Raw genomic sequence first — 16,866 nt, 5'->3', positions numbered from 1 at the left:
CCAACTGCATGGTGCGTTCCGCGGCAATGTGACCAGGCCCATCCTTCGCAACACCGGGGACAGATAGAACCTCAGCACGTAGTGACACTTGGAGTTTGCGTACTGGGGATCTACACACAGCTTGATGCAGCCGCACACGAAGGTGGTCATCAGGATGAGGGCCACGTTGGGTACATTTTTCAACTGAAATCACACCTGGACAGATGTGAAACAGGTCAATCCACTGTGACAATAACTCCATCACTGACTCCCTCCTGACAGTAACCAGCCCTTTCACAGAGACTGTGGGTGGCTCTGAAAAGAGCCTTTGGGTTATTAGATGACATTTTGGCCGCTTTACTTTTTCTGGGAGCTCTGAGCGCTGGTTTTCTTGCGCAGCAGCACGGCCTGGATATTAGGTAGCACCCCGCCCTGAGCGATGGTCACTCCTCCCAGCAGCTTGTTGAGCTCCTCGTCGTTGCGGACGGCCAGCTGCAGGTGTCTGGGGATGATGCGGCTCTTCTTGTTGTCCCGGGCCGCGTTACTGGCCAGCTCGAGGATTTCAAGCGGTCAGATACTCGAGCACAGCAGCCAGATAGACCGGGGCTCCGGCACCCACACGCTCAGCATAGTTACCCTTTCTCAGGAGCCTGTGAACACGGCCCACCGGGAACTGCAGTCCAGCCCGGGAGGAGCGAGACTTGGCCTTGGCCCGAGCTTTCCCGCCGGTCTTTCCTCTTCCAGACATTTCCACAATCTCACAAATACTTTCACAAAGAATGAATAATTTCCTTAGCATTAATAATAGCCAGTCGGCGGTCAGGATGGCCGAGCGGTCTAAGGTGCTGCGTTCAAATCGCAGTTTACATTAGAGGCGTGGGTTCAAATCCCACTTCTGACAAGTTGTGTTTTGACTGAACTGGAGGCGTTTGGGAGCAGCGGTGAAGAGCAAAGAGAAAGCAGGAAAGAACATGGACAAACAAAGTAACAATGGACCCAAAGATGTTGCATCAAAACATTAGAGTAAGAGGCAACGAAGCAAACAGCAGGGCATAGAAAAGATCAAAAATGTAACCTTTGTATCGGGGTGGAAGATGTTGCCAATATCCTTAATGAATACTTTACTGTTTTTCCCGAATGAGAGGGTGATGCAGATATTGTTATTAAGGAGGAGGAGTGTGAAGTATTGGACGTGATAACTTAAGGAGAGAGGAAGTATAAATGGGATGAGCATCCTTGAATGTGGATAAATCACCAGGACCAGATGAAATGTACCCCAGGCTGTTGAAAGAAGCCAGGGAAGAAATAGTGGAAGGTCTGACCATCATTTTCCAATCCCTCACTGCATACAGGTGTGGTGCCAGAGGATTGGAGGTCTTGTAACGTTGCAATAAAAGCAAAATACGAGGCAGATCAAGCATGGCTGATCCTTTCGAGTAGAGAAACAGGGCTGAATTCCCTGAACCAGTGCTACAGCTTTCAGAATAGAAGGAGCCTATACACACCTGATGGGTTCCACTTAAACAAAAGAGCTGGAGGTGTTGACAGTCAGAACAGATAAAATGTGGAGGAGTGTTTGAAGCAGATGCTGTGTGGTTACTGTAGTTGTACTATGGAGTTATTTCAAGGAGGTGATTCTGAATGTAATGGATCAACGTGGACCCGTCCAAGGCAAAGGTTCTAAGCTTCCCTGTGGTCCAGCCTGGTTGAATGGAACTGAAGCAAACAAATCATCCAGAAGTGGAAAAGAAATATAAGGCCATGAAAGCACAGAATTCAGATGGATGCAATACCAGATGGTATGGCAAGAGTGTAAAACAGCAACAGACTGGTGAATAAAACTTTCCCATTGAATAAGACAAGAGAAGAGAAGGGTAATAATGGTGTCAGAGGTGAGTTGTGACACTATTCACATTCCACCTTGATCTGAATAGGACTGTTGAAGGGAGTGATTGAGAAGAATAGAGGAGAAATGAAAAGAAAGGAGAAATAAACAAAAGGTCTTTTGATTTTAGAATGCTTGTGTTTGGAAATGACAGAATGTAAAGTGTGTGTGTCAGAAGATATAGAGCGAAGTTGGGTATGACAAGATCACAGGAAAGTTGTGCCCTGAGACAAGGTGTGTGTTGACAGGAAAGCTGCTTTCTTTTGCACAATATGTATTTTATTCATATAATTTGTGCAATTACATTGCAAAGCAGTTCAAATTTAATATTACATAAGGTACAATACAGATCAGTTTCCTTCAATAATGTACATGATGTATCTCACTATCCCTGCCTGCACAGGTTATATTTACAGTATTTACATTACACATCAAACATTCTCTGGTGCAAACAGCCCGAGGGGTTTTACACGGGTTCCAGCCCCTCACTGTACTATGGCCTACTAGGGCCTTAGACTGCAGCCTTTCCCCATTGAGTCTCCATGGTGGCTTCCCCAAGCTTTAATGCCATCCCACAGCACATAGTCTTGGACGTTGCAATGTGCCAGTCTGCAACACTCGGTCATGGACAGCTCTTTGCACTGGAATACCTGTCCCACGGCCGGGCTCGTTCTCAAGAGAGATCATTTCAAATGAACATTTCCTAAATCCGTGCTTTCTCTCTCGCAATAAAGAGAACAGGATGTCTGGCAGATTCAGTGTGAGACAATAACACTGCCGGGTAAAGGCCGCTTTCCAACTCCAATCTTAACATAGGAGATTCCCCAAACAGCTGCAGTAAGGTGCTGTAAACTGCTGGAAGCGGATGTGTGTGGAAATGGTGATGTTACTGAGGAGGTTTCTTGTTATAGAATGGACTGTGTTTTGGTGGGAATATTACTGAGTGTTAATTGCATCGGGACCATATTTAAAAGCTCCGGCTTTCTGGAAAGCCTTGACTATGAAGGCCGAGTCTGGAAGGGTTTGTGTGGAGAGCTGGGTTTCGGTTCTACTGTTAATAAAGGGTTTGAAATTGGCAGCCCGGAGGAAACTGGAGGTGGAGCTGAAAGATGAGGGGCCGTTCTCTCTCTGTCTGTCACTCTGGGTGTCTCCTCCATCTAGCTCTCTGTTTAATCTTCACTCGTGTCTCCTCCCCTCGCTGCTCTCACTCTGCCTTTCTCAGCCAGGTCCAGGTGGCCTGTATAAAAAGGAGCCTGACAGAATCAGTCTCTTTTATTGTGCACTGATTTGAGGAAAGAATCAACATGTCTGCCAGTAAACAAGAGTATGCTCCAGGCTGGCAGCATGTTAGAATCCATGAGGAAAGGCATCAGCACCCTCATCGACAAGCAGAAGGGGGAGAGGACAGAAATCAGAAATTGGTGGCCCAATTTCTGCTTAATGCTGACTGCAAGATTCTGTCAAAAGACGTAGCCAGTTGATTCAAGTCTGCTCTGGAGTTGGTGATTCACCCTGATCAGACCTATACTATACCAGGCAGGACAATCTCTGATAGCATTGCGCTACTCAGGGATATGATCACCTATGTACGGGACAGGAGGGTGGACACCTGCCTCATCAGCCTGGACCAGGAGAAGGCTTTTGACAGGATATCACACACCTACATGATGGATGTGCATTCCAAAATGGGGTTTGGGGAGGGAATCTGCAATTGGATCAAACTACTCAGCACAAACATCAGTAGTGCAGTCTCAATCAATGGGTGGGAATCAGAAAGTTTCCCGATCCAATCTGGAGTCAGACAGGGCTGTCCTCTCTCCCCTGTCTTTGTTTGCAGTATTGAACCCTTTGCTGAGTCTATTAGGAAGAATGCGAGCATCAGAGGGGTGACAATCCCAGGCAGCGGAGGCACTCAGGTTAAAACCTCCCTGTACATGGATGACGTCGCCGTTTTATGCTCGGATCCACTGTCTGTGCGCAGAGTGATGAGCATCTGCGACCAGCTCGAACTAGCCTTGGGAGCCAATGTTAAACACGGCAAGAGCGAGGCCATGTTCTTTGGGAACTCGGCTGACCGATCCTTTGTCCCCTTCACCGTTAGGTCAGACTACCTGAAGGTGCTGGGGATATGGTTTGGAAGGGCTGGGACGTGCACCAAAACCTGGAAGGAGCGAGTAGCCAGGGTACAACATAAGCTGAGCATGTGGGAGCAGCGATCTCTCTCCATTATGGGTAAGAACCTGGTCATCAGGTGCAAGGCGCTCACATTGCTGTACGTGGTGCAGGTCTGGCCCATACCGCATTCCTGCGCTGTGGCGATCACCTGAGCCATTTTCCGCTTCATCTGGGGATCCAAAATGATCCGAGTCCGGAGGGACACGATGTTCAAACCTCTGGATAAGGGCGGGAAAAATGTACCCAACGTCGCCTTCATCCTTATGGCTACCTTTGTGTGCGGCTGCATCAAGCTGTGTGTAGATCCCCAGTTTGCAAACTTCAAGTGTCACTACGTGCTGAGGTTCTATCTGTCCCCGGTGTTGCAAAGGATGGGCTGGTCATATTGCCGCGGAATGCTCCATCCAGTTGGACTGTGCCGTACTGCCTATCCTTCATGGAAAAGTTTCTGTGGAAAAACACCTTTGACCACCAATCCATCAGGCAGTGGTCTGCACGGAATATCCTCAAGGCCCGACGGGAAAAGGAGATGGTGGATCCTGTCGGATGGTCCCCTGAGCAGAAGTCCAAAGTCATTTGGCAGAATGCCTCATCACCAGAACTTTCAAACAAGCACCAAGATGTAGCCTGGCTGATGGTGAGAAGAGCCCTCCCTGTCAGATCCTTCCTGCACACCCGAAGTCTCACCCCATCCACACGCAGCCCTCGAGGTGGCTGTGGTGGAAATGAGACGTTGCCCACCTCTTTCTGGAATGTGTCTTTGCAAAGCAGGTGTGGAAGAGATGCAGTGGTTTTTGTCGAGGTTCATCCCAAGCAACTCTGTAGCACAGGAGTCTGTGCTCTGTGGGCTGTTCCCAGGGACGCACACCAAGATAAACATCAACTGTTGCTGGAGGACTATCAATTCGGTGAAAGATGCCCTTTGGTCTGCCCGAAACTTGCTGGTCTTCCAGCGCAAAGAGTTGTCCACGACCGAATGTTGCAGACTGACACATTCCAAGGTCCAGGACTATGTGCTGAGGGACGCACTAAAACTTGGGGCAGCCGCAGCAAAGGCTCAATGTGGAAAGACCACTGTGTAAGGTCCCCTCACCAAGCTGAACTGAGGGGCTGGATCCATGGGAAACCACTCGAACTGTAGCCAGAAAATATTTGTTTGCTGTAAAATGTACATGGCATGACAATGAAATGGAAGGGTTGTGAGGCAACTCACTCCTGTATTGAAGGAAACTGATCTCCTTTGCACTCTTTGTATTGTTTGACTTGGTGCTTTTGGGAACTGTTTTGTAATGTATTTTTTTTTTACAGATTTTAATGAATAAAGTATATTTTGGAAATTAATAAAAGAAAGTCTGGCAGAGGTAAAGGAGGGAAAGGACTGGGCAAAGGCGGAGCAAAGCGGCACCGCAAAGTGCTTCGTGATAATATCCAGGGCATCACCAAACCAGCAATCCGCCGCCTGGCTCGCCGTGGCGGGGTCAAGCGGATCTCGGGTTTGATCGATGAGGAGACTCGCGGGGTGTTGAAGGTTTTCCTGGAGAATGTGATCAGGGATGCGGTCACCTACACTGAACACGCCAAGCGCAAGACGGTCACTGCCATGGATGTGGTGTACGCTCTGAAACGGCAGGGCCGCACTCTCTACGAATTCAGCGGCTGAACAACTCGACCCTTTCCAGCAAACACACAACAAAGGCTCTTCTAAGAGCCACCCACCGCCTCACAGAGAGAGCAGTGACCTGGAAACGGGAGCTGGGATAGGCTGTTTAGAACTGTCTGGAATAAATCTGTGCTGTGTTCGAGATACAAAACTAGAATCCCCAAATTTGACATTTCATTTGTAGCAAGGATGTGCAGTGGATTTGATTTTCTAAACGGGCTGTGTAAACAGTGCCCGAGACTCTACACTTAGTTATTTCCCCAGTCGACACATGCCCTCAGTGAAAAGCCACATCACTCCTCCAGAATCACTCATTGTTTTCATAGAATTTCAAAATGATTTCGCTGCAATGAGGGAATCCGGGAGTTTTGCAGCAGCCGTTGAATCGGTCACTGGAACCAGACCCACTTGTGATGTTATTTCCCCCGAGACGGTGTTTCCTGCACTGAAACTGACAGGGTTTGTGAAACTGATCAGTTTCAGCTCAGTCATTCAGGGACCTGGAATTCCCGCAGTTTGAGCCCGCGCTATCCGGAGCCCACTTCTGATTGGTCACCCTCTTCCCATTCGCATGTCTTAACCAATTGCCGAGCCTCGAATTAGAAAATACAGCAAATCATTGGCTTAAATTGTCGTCCTGGCAGAAAGGTTGAATTCAAAAAAGCCGCCAATTTCAGTGCTGGGCAGAATCGAATTACTCAACGAATCTCAATAACGAAATTGGCGGCACATTTTATACTTTCCCCGATTTTCCTTTCCATCGATTGGGGTGCTAATTCACTCGGGTGCGTTTGCTAATACTAACTGTAATCCTCAGATCCATTTAACATTTCAGTAATCCTATTAAATACAAAAGGAATTTTATGATTGAATTTCCATTGGAAGATAGTGAATTAGCACCCCGATCGATGGAAAGGAAAATCGGGCAGAGGATAAAATGTGCTGCCAATTCGTTATTGTGATTTGTTTATATAACTGACCAGGACTGACTTCACCCAAACGCAGCTACTAGCTCCCACCTCACTGACCGCTCTCCCCCCTCTGCAACTCGCTTTCTCCCCCTCCTCCCTACTGGCGAAATTCCGCACTCTGGCTGTTCGCTCTCCACACCCCCACCCCCCACCCTGTCCCAGCCCAGCCCACAGCTGCTAGCTCTGGCCGTGACACTCGCTCCCACATTTCTTCACCAGGCGCCACCTGTAGAAGCAGGAGGGCCGCAAGGGGTGACAGGGCGACGGAGGAGTGAGTGGCTGAGAGGAGGGAAGCGGCGCGGCCTGGAGCGAGTGGCCAGAGAGTGGGGTAGTGCGAAGTGAGGAACAACTGGCCAGGGGAGTGGGGGAGCAGCGTGGTCTGGAGCGAGCGACTGAGGGGGGGAATCGTCGAGGCCTGGAGTGTGTTGCCGAGGGGGGAGAGCTACAGCTTCAAAATCTCCCATTCAGCCACTTCCTCCAGCCAAGTGGTGGGGGGATGGGGTGGCTAGATACCCAATGACGCTTTATCACGCATGCACGAAGATGGATTTGTTGCGGAAATGTGATGACGTTGGCGCTGCAAAATGACATCATCCCGTGCACGCGCCACTCAATCCTGGCAAGATGTCAAAAATCACTGTGATTTTTTTGGTCTTTTCAGTGCACTCCTCTTTCTTTAGTTGCCTCTTACCTTAATGTATTGAAGAAACATCTTTGGGTCCATTTTCATTTTCCTTCTCAATATTCTTCCATGCTTTCCCTTCACCGCTGCTCCCAAATCCCTCCAGTTCAGTCAAAACACAACTTGGTAGATTTGGGATTTGAACACACGCCTCCAGAAAACACTACGACCTGAACACAGCCCCTTAGACCACTCAGCCATCCTGACTGTTTTAAGCTTATGACAAAAGCTGAGAAATTATCCATTCTTTGTGAAAGTATTTGTGAGATTGTGGAAATGTCTGGAAGAGGAAAGACCGGCAGGAAAGCTCGGTCCAAGGCCACGTCTCGCTCCTCCCAGGCTGGACTGCAGTTCCCGGTGGGCCGTGTTCACAGGCTCCTGAGAAATGGCAACTATGCTGAGCGTGTGGGTGCTGGAGCCCCGGTCTATCTTGCTGCTGTGCTCGAGTACCTGACCGCTGAAATCCTCGAGCTGGCCGGTAACGCGGCCCGGGACAACAAGAAGACCCGCATCATCCCCAGACACCTGCAGCTGGCCGTCCGCAACAACGAGGAGCTCAACAAGCTGCTGGGAGGGGTGACCATCGCTCAGGGCGGGGTGCTGCCTAATATCCAGGCCGTGCTGCTGCCCAAGAAAACCAGCGCTCAGAGCTCCCAGAAAAAGTAAAGCGGCCAAAATGACATCTAATAAACCAAAGGCTCTTTTCAGAGCCACCCACAGTCTCTGTGAAAGAGCTGATTACTGTCAGGAGGGAGTCAGTGATGGAGTTATTGTAACAGTGGATTGACCTGTTGCACATCTGTCCAGCTGTGTTTTTTAATTTGCTCTGTTTTTCTGCTCACACATCTCCCCCTCTAGTTAAGTGAAGAACTGAACTACAGGGTGTAGAATCAACAATTCCCAGGATCGGGGGTGAGATTGTGCTGAGCAGCAATGAGCCTCCAGTAATGCTGCTTTCTAAATTCCAGATCAGCTCTCAGTCTAACAGGCCTTTCGTATTTTAAATATCACAACAGAGCTGAGCGGGGGTGAGCGCAGCCTCAGCTGCACCGAGTCTCAGGGGCTCTCAGGACCCCAATCAGAGCCGCCAGGCCTGGCGGGCGTGCAGCGAGGACCCCGGGGGAGGGAGGGTGCACCATTAAAGTGAGGGTGCAGCACCTCCCCCATCCTCGCCTCCACTTCCCGCTTTCTTCTCCCGTTTATCTCAACATTAAGAAGACGCTTTTGCTCTGGACTACACTGGTTATAAAGTAAGACCCAACTTTGTCTCTGAAAGTGATGAATAGCAGCAACAACAGCAGAATCCAACCCCTGCAGTTACATGTGAACTTGCTGATGTTGCAGCAGATTGAATGACTGAGTGAATCCCTTCCCACACACATGGCAGGGGAACGGCCTCTCCCCAGAGTGAATGTGTTGGTGTTTCAGCAGATCATTACTGCTTTTAAAGCTCTTCTCACAGTCAGGACATTAAAAAGGTCTCTGATCAGTGTGAACAAGTTGATGTTCAGTGAGGTTGGATGACTGAGTGAACCCCTTCCGACACACGGAGCAGGTGAATGATCTCTCCCCAGTGTGAACTCACTGGTGTTTCAGCAGGTTGACTCTGGCTGGATTCAGTTCGACACTCACTGGTTCCTCTCTCTCTCTTCCCCTGAAGGTGCTGATTCTGACTGTATGTACATGCTCTCTCCCCCTCCGACCCTCCCTGTCCAATGTAGTATCTCTCAGTTTTGGTGATGTGCTCTCCCTGACCTGTCTCCATTTCTCCTTCTTATACAGACTTGCCCTGACTGTCACTATTTCATAGAATCATACAGCACAGAAGGAGGCCAATCGGTCTTTTGTGCCTGTGCTGAATCTGTGAAAAAAATGATGCAATTAGTCCAACCCCCTGCCTATTTCCCCATAGTCCTGGAGAAATTCACTTTGAAATATTTGTCCAATTCCTTTATGAAAGTTATAATTGAATCTGTTTCCAGCACCCTGTCAGACAATTCATTCCAAATCCGAATCAGTTACTGGGTAAAAAGATCGCTCCTCACCTCCCCTTGACATTTTTGGCCAACAATCCCAGCTTCACCACCCTGTCCAGAGAACTGAAACCCCTCATCTCTGGGATCATTCTCGTAAATCTCCTCCGAACTGTCTCAAAAGCTTTGATGTCCTTTCTGAAACCTGGTGCCCAGAACTGGACACATTACTGCAGCTGAGATCGAGCCAGCGCCGCCCACATCCCACGAACGGACGAAAAAACGCTCCCTGCTAAATCCCCAATTCTTATCCATTTACAGACGCTCCTTGCCCAGTCCCCAAATCTTATTCATTTTGAGACGCTCCCTGCCCAAGCCCCAATTCCTATCCATTTACAGACGTTCTCTGATCAGTTGACCTTGCTGGCGGGCAGTTTCGGGAAGCCTCACAGGGAAAAGCTTCACCACCACCCGCAGGGACACAAACGGGATTGTTCCATCCTATTGTGGCCTTGACGCCCTGCTCCAGCTGTGTGCACCCGCTACGGGCGCGGTCTCCCTGCACTTTGTGAATATTCCGCTCCAGCTGCAGATGGAGCTCAGCCACTACCGCGCCTGCTCCTTATCAGAGACAAGGCAAATTCTGGAGCGCAGAGCATTCTAGGTACCACAACTGTCATTAATGCCAATCTCTGACATGATAATCAGGTTTTATTTCCTACATTTCATTTCCTGGTCTGTTAGTGCGTGTTTTCTTTTGTACCTGTCAGTGCCTGGGAGGAGAGAGTCAGCTTCACTTTGTAGCCGTGAATTTCTGGTGTGAGAATGTGGGTTTTTACTCTGTATGTTTCAGTTTTTGGTTTGTGACTGTTTCTGCTATTGCTATGTGAGTTAACTTTGTGGAAAGAGATGCAGTGGTTTTTGTCGATGTTCATCCCAAGCAGCTCTGTAACACAGGAGTCTGTGCTCTACGGGCTATTCCCAGGGACGCACACCGAGACAAACATCAACTGCTGCTGGAGGACTATCAATTTGGTGAAAGACGCCCTTTGGTCTGCCCGAAACTTGCTGGTCTTCCAGCGAAAAGAGTTGTCCACCATCGAATGTTGCAGACTGGCACATTCCAAGGTCCAGGACTACGTGCTGAGGGACGCACTAAAGCTTGGGGCAGCCGCAGCAAAGGCTCAATGGGGAAAGACCACAGTGTAAGGTCCCCCCACCAAGCTGAACTGAGGGGCTGGATCCATGGGAAATCCCTCGAACTGTATCGGAGAAATTTTGTGTGCTGTAAATGTAAAAATGTATATGGCATGACAATGAAATGGAAGGGTTGTGAGGCAACTCATGATTGTACAGAAGGTAACTGATCACCTTTGCAGTGTTTGTATTTTTTGACTTGATGCTGTTTTAAACTGTTTGGGAATGTAATTTTTACAGATTTTTATGAATAAAGTATATTTTGGAAATAAAAAAAAGTGAGTTTCACCACATATCTTTCAACAACTTGGATGTGAACATCAGCTTTTGTCCAGATCTATCAGTTTCTGATATAGAGTCATAGAGTTATACAGCACAGAAACAGGCCCTTCAGCCCATTGTGTCTGTGCTGGCCATCAAGCACCTAACTATTCTAATCCCATTTTCCAGTATTTGGCCCGTAGCCTTGTATGCTCTAGCATTTCAAGTGCTCATCTAAATACTTCTTAAATGTTGTGAGGGTTCCGGCCTCTACCACCTCTTCAGGGAGTGCGTTCCAGATTCCAACCACCCTCTGGGTAAAATGTTTTTCCTCAAATCCCATCTAAACCTCCCGCCCCTTACCTTAAATCTATGCCACCTGGTTATTGACCCCTCCGCTAAGGTAAAATGTTTCTTCCTATCTAACCCATCAATGCCCCTCATGATTTTGGAAACCTCAATCTTATCTCCCCTCAGCCTTCTCTGCTCTAAGGAAAACAACGCTAGCCTTTTCAGTCTCTCTTCATAGCTGAAATGCTCCAGCCCAGGCAACATCCTGGTGACTCTCTTCTGTACCCTCTCCAGTGCAATCACATCCTTCCTATAGTGTGGTGCCCAGAACAGTACACAGTACTCCAGCTGTGGCCTAACTAGCATTTTATACAGCTCCGTCATAACCTCCCTGCTCTTATATTCTCTGCCTCGGACGATCTATATTGGCCTGTAATCTAAGGTTTTCCTCCTCACTATTTACGACACCACCAATTTTCATGTCATGTGTGAGAAAGGGTTTGATTCTATCCCTATCAGTATCCGTTACATGCATGTGTTTTTAATCTGCACCCTCTCTGTTTTATTCTCTGTACTTGTCAGCCTCTTGTAGGTGAGTCTGTGTTTTGCTCTTAATCTCTCAGTCTTCGAAGTATGAGCCCGAGTTTGTACCTAATTTTCTTTGTACCTTGCAGGATGGATATTGAAGAGAGGTTTTTACACATTAACTGCCAAATCCTGATAAGTGATTTTTGGGTTTCACACAGTATCTGTCAGTTTCTTGTCTAGGACTGTTGGTTTTACTCTGTCCCTGGCATTTGCTGGTTTGTTAGTGTGGGGTTTACACTGTACCTGTCAGTTTCTCATATGTGAGTGTTGGTTTCACTTTGTATAGAATCATAGATCACAGAATACTTACAGCACAAAAGGAGGGATTCAGCTCATCGTGCTTGTGCTGCCTCTCTGCACAAGCAACTCAGCTCATGCCACATCCTCATGTATTCCATGAAAACCTGAATTTTTTTTCCCTTCAGATAATTATCATATATCCTTTTGAAAGCTATGGTTGAATCTTCCTCCGTCACACTCTCAGGCAGTACATATCAGATCTTAACCATTTGCTGCATAAAAAAGGTTTTTCCTCATGTTGCCTTTGGTTCTTTTCCCATTCACCTTAAATCGGTGTCCTCTGCTTACTCAGCCATGAGTAATATTTCCCATTGCTTTCTCAGCACTGATGGATTGTGAGGTGGGAGACAGCCAGAAGTCCCACTGAGCCGCACTGACTCCCAGCTGAAAAAGAAATGAGATAAAGTTCAATCTTTCACAGCGAGATGCTGCAGAGAGTTAAGAGTCCCGAATGAAAGAGAGAGTTTCTCAGACTGTTGCTGAATTTCATTTCAAACACTCCTTGTACTCTCTGCTAATGAAGCCTAAAAAATGGAAAAACTAAATGGCGCTCAAACTCACAACCCTGAGATTAAAAGTCCCATGATCGACAGACTGAACTGAATATGTCACTTCTACTGTACCTCTGTTTGGATGGATGCAACTGTATGCTCCAATGCAAGGGCAGCTTTCAAATCCTCCCATGGGTCCACACGTCAGACTAAGTTCCATGTTGTAAACTCAAGCAAAGGAAATCTGCTCACTTCCAAAACTATCAGCAAATTGAAGCTGATTACGATCAACATCATCAGAGGTCAGAACTACCTGGTGAAAGAAGACTCCCTGAAGAAGAATCCACAATTATTCAAAGGCATCGACAAAGTGAAAAACAAGAAAATCGATGAGTCAATCCAAGCTAAACAGAAACACTGAAGAATTCCATTCCAGACCAGAACACAATTAGAGGCATTTTTTTGTATTCAAAGCTGGGTATTAGTATTTAATAGTTGATATATAATTTTGAATATATTTGAATTTCTTTATTCATTTGGCACTGCTGAACATGAAGCAGTCTTAAATCATTTAATTTTTTTTTGTAAAATCTGACTTACCAGATTAAAATATTAGATCAAGGGAGAAATTTCAAAGATTACTGGACCAGTAATCCAGAGGCCTGGACTCAAGATCCAGTGACAGCCAGGACATCAAGGCGGGAAACACTCCGCACTAGTCTGCAGTGAGCGATTCCATCGAAGGTAGAGCACAATCTCTTTAATATAAGAATGTATATTTTATAATAATTAATCACTCAAGACCTTCCTGGTCTCTGCATCTCAGCTGCTCTCTGGATAAACTTGCAGAAAGTATTTCAACCTGTAAAGCAGGAGTCTAGGGAATGTATAATGATATTTTCTAGCCTTCGGGCAATATTTTAATCAATACAGTGTGGGACAACCTGTCTGGGCACAACTCCATGACTTTCTCTTTAACTAGTGACCTAAAAATCACTAACTTCTATGGTAACAATCTTCGGCTCATCACCTCCGGTATGTAGCTCTAATCTTAATGTACATTTAAACAACCTTTCAAGTCCAGTTACAGTTTTTGTTGCCTTATCTGCACAAGCTTAAAAAGTGAAAAATGGAAGCAAGTTTAACTGAACATTCTGGTGGTCAGTTCGGGCACGGGAAAACAATGAAAGGACTCGGACCAGGTCGGATGTGGTGCTGTCAGGCTTGGGTCGGGTTTCATTTGCTGACCCGAGCAGGCCTTTAGTTACTGTTGCAACCTTATATTCCCACTTGACAATCTGTATATTTTGTTCATTTCAATGTTGTCGACAAGCTCTTTGAATCCAGTTCCCCGGTCCTCAAGCAGGCTCAGTTTGGAAATCGATTCCGCTTTCTGGAAGGCTGAAAGCAATCGATGACCTTAAACTAAAAATGGCAACAGAGAAGGGCTCGTCTGGGATTTGAACCCAGGATCTCTCACATATTAATCACTTATATACCCAAAGCGAGAATCATACCCCTAGACCAACGAGCCACCGTTGGCATGACTTTTATTCGCTCCTGTGGAATTTCACTGGCACCCACAGCCGATCATGCATTTTTTTCAGATCAAAACAATATCCGACAAAGCTGAAATAAAAACAGAAAGTGCTGGAAATACTCAGCACCTCTGACAGCATCTGTGGAGAGAGAAACAGAGTTAACATTTCAGGGTTTTCACCTTTTGTTTGAGCCATCTTTTCAGACTGCTTCTGTCCATCCAATCTCACTTTTTACTCTATCCACATTCTAAGGGTGGTGCAGTGGTGAGCACTGCAGCTTCACAACTTCAATGACCCCGATTCAGTTCTGTATACTGCCTGTGTGGAGTTTGCAAGTTGTTTATGTGGGCTTCCACAAGGTACTCTGGTTTCCTCCCACAACGAAAGACTTGTGGGTTGATAGATAAATTGACTGTTGTAAATTGGCCCCAGGGTAGGTGATAGGAGAAATGTGGGGATGTGGTAGGGAATTCTGGGTTAACATAGGATTAGTATAAATGGGTAGTTGATGGTCAGTGCAGGCTCAGTGGGCCAAAGGGCCTATATCAGTGCTGTATATCTCTATAACCATTCTCTCAGCAAATGCATTTTTCATGAATTCCTCATTTCTTTTATTAACGACAATTTTATATTTCCGGCCCTTGCTTCATACGATACCACAAGTGGAATCATGTTTCCATCAACCCAATCAAACCCCTTCACTATTTCCTCATATTGCAATGTTTCTTTAACCCTGACAGACTGTGGAGTTTCTGCTGCTTGATTGCAGTTCTTGCTTCCCGCCAGTAGATGTCACCTCACTCCAATATAGTGAAGTTTACAAATGTGAGAGAGACACAACAGGAAATAATTGTTCACATTATAGTGAATGTGTGGGATTTAGAAATACTAGGAGTGGAGACGAGTTATTATTGAATTTGTCAAACCAAACATATGTTATAATGTTGTGTTAAATCTGTCACTCTGTTGTCTTGATTCTGAGAGTGACATAGACTCATCGAGTCATTGGGTCATTTGTGGTATAGAAGGAGGCCATTTGCCCCATTGAGTACAGGCCAGCTCTCCATGGAGCGATCCAGTCAGTCCCACTCGTCTGCTCGATCCCCCTAGCCCTGTAAATTTATTTCCTTCAAATGCCCATCGAAATTCCTTTTGTAACCAACGATTGTCTCCACTTCCTCCGCCCTCGGGGGCAGCGAGTTACAGATCATTACCAATCACTGTGTAAAAAAGCTCTTCCGCACATTCCCCCTGCATCTCTTGTCCAAAACCTTCAATCTGAATCCCCTAGTCCTTGTACCAATAGTTAATGGGAACAATTTTTCCTTGCCAACTTATCAAAAACTGTCATAGCCTTCGACACCTCTATCAATTCTCCCCTCAATCTCCTTTGATACAGGCAGAAAAAACCCTGTTTTTCTAACCTAACCTTGAAACTAAAACCCTCCATCCCTGGAACTATTCTGGTAAATCTCCTCTGCATCCTCTCAAGAATCCGCACATCCTTTCTAAAGATTGGTGAGCAGATCTGGATGCAACACTCCAATTGGGGCCTAACCAGAGTTCAGCATAACAACCCTGCTTATGTACTCAATGTCTCTATTTATAAAGCCCAAGATCCCACATGCTTTGCTAACCACTCTCGCAATATGTCTTGCCAACTTCAAAGAATGATGGACATGTACTCCAGGTCCCTCTATTCCAGCACACTCTTCAGAACTGTAGCATTGAGTATATATTGCCTCTCCCTATTCCTTCTGCTAAAATGCATCACCTCACACTTGTCACTATTAAATTCCATCTGCCACTTGTCTGCCCATCCTACTGGCCGATAACTATCCTGTTTCAGGCAGTTCATATCATCCTCACTGTTTGCCACTCCTCCAAGTTTGGTGTCATCGGGATATTTTGAGATTCTACTCGATATTCCAAGATCCAAGTCATTAATCTGTAGCAAAAAAAAAGCAATGGTTCTAGCACTGACCCTTGGGGAACACCACTGTCGACTATCCTCCGGTCTGACCAAGAACCATTTCATATGACTCGCTGTTTTCTGTCCTTAAACCAATTTACTATCCAAATGGACACTGACCCTCCTAATCCATGAACCTCAATTTTGTTAACCACCCTTTTATGTGGTACTTTATAAAATGCTTTTGTAAAATCCATATAAACAACATCCACTGCATTCCCTTCATCAACTTTCTCAGATAGTTTATCAAAAAATGCAGTTAGATTCATCAAGCATGAACTTCCATTTATAAATCCATGCCCACTCTCCTTAATTAACTCAAACCTCTCCAAATGACTTGATTTTTTCCCTGACCTGTTGGTCTTGTGCTTATAGCAAGCTCACCAAAGAGCATGTATTTGGCAATGTGACTGTCATTCATTTGGCCCAGTCAACAGAGCCGCCTCTGATTCAAGAGGGCAAACATGCTGTGGATCCCTGCACGCTGGTGTACTTCCTCATTCGGCACTCTGTCCTGCCAGGAGATGTCCAATATCCATCTGAGGCAGTGGAGGTGGAAGCTGTTCAGCTGCTTTTCTTGGCTTGTATAAGTTGTTGATGATTCTCTACTATAAAGGAGGGTGCTGAGAACACAAGCCTGGTACACGTGGAGCTTTGTATTTTCGGTCAGTTTGCTGTCGGTTCACACCCGTCTTCTCAACTTTGACATGACAGCTGCAGCATTGGCAATCCTGGTGCTGATTTCAGCATCAAGGGACAGATTGCTGGTGATTGCTGATCCAAGGTATGTGAAGCTGTTGACAACCTCCAAAGTGAGGTTGTCAATGTTGATGGAAAGTGGAGGCTCGACGTCCAAGTCTCTACGTCTTGCCAAGATGAACAGCTTGTCGTCAGCTCTGA

At 46.5% G+C, this 16,866-nt stretch overlaps 1 non-coding gene and 1 pseudogene across 1 annotated transcript; one reads left to right on the top strand and one right to left on the bottom strand.

The window, feature by feature from the left end:
• Positions 1 to 336: 336 nt before the first annotated feature.
• Positions 337 to 727, bottom strand: LOC137350437 (histone H2AX-like; annotated as a pseudogene).
• A 70-nt stretch (positions 728 to 797) lies between these two features.
• On the top strand, positions 798 to 880 carry trnal-caa (transfer RNA leucine (anticodon CAA)). The gene has a single exon. It is a non-coding gene; the product is annotated as a tRNA-Leu (tRNA).
• Positions 881 to 16,866: the final 15,986 nt, after the last annotated feature.

Source organism: Heterodontus francisci, chromosome 35 (genome assembly GCF_036365525.1).
Source record: "Heterodontus francisci isolate sHetFra1 chromosome 35, sHetFra1.hap1, whole genome shotgun sequence".
NCBI lineage: Eukaryota > Metazoa > Chordata > Chondrichthyes > Heterodontiformes > Heterodontidae > Heterodontus > Heterodontus francisci.
This window is presented reverse-complemented; position numbering and strand designations above follow the sequence as displayed.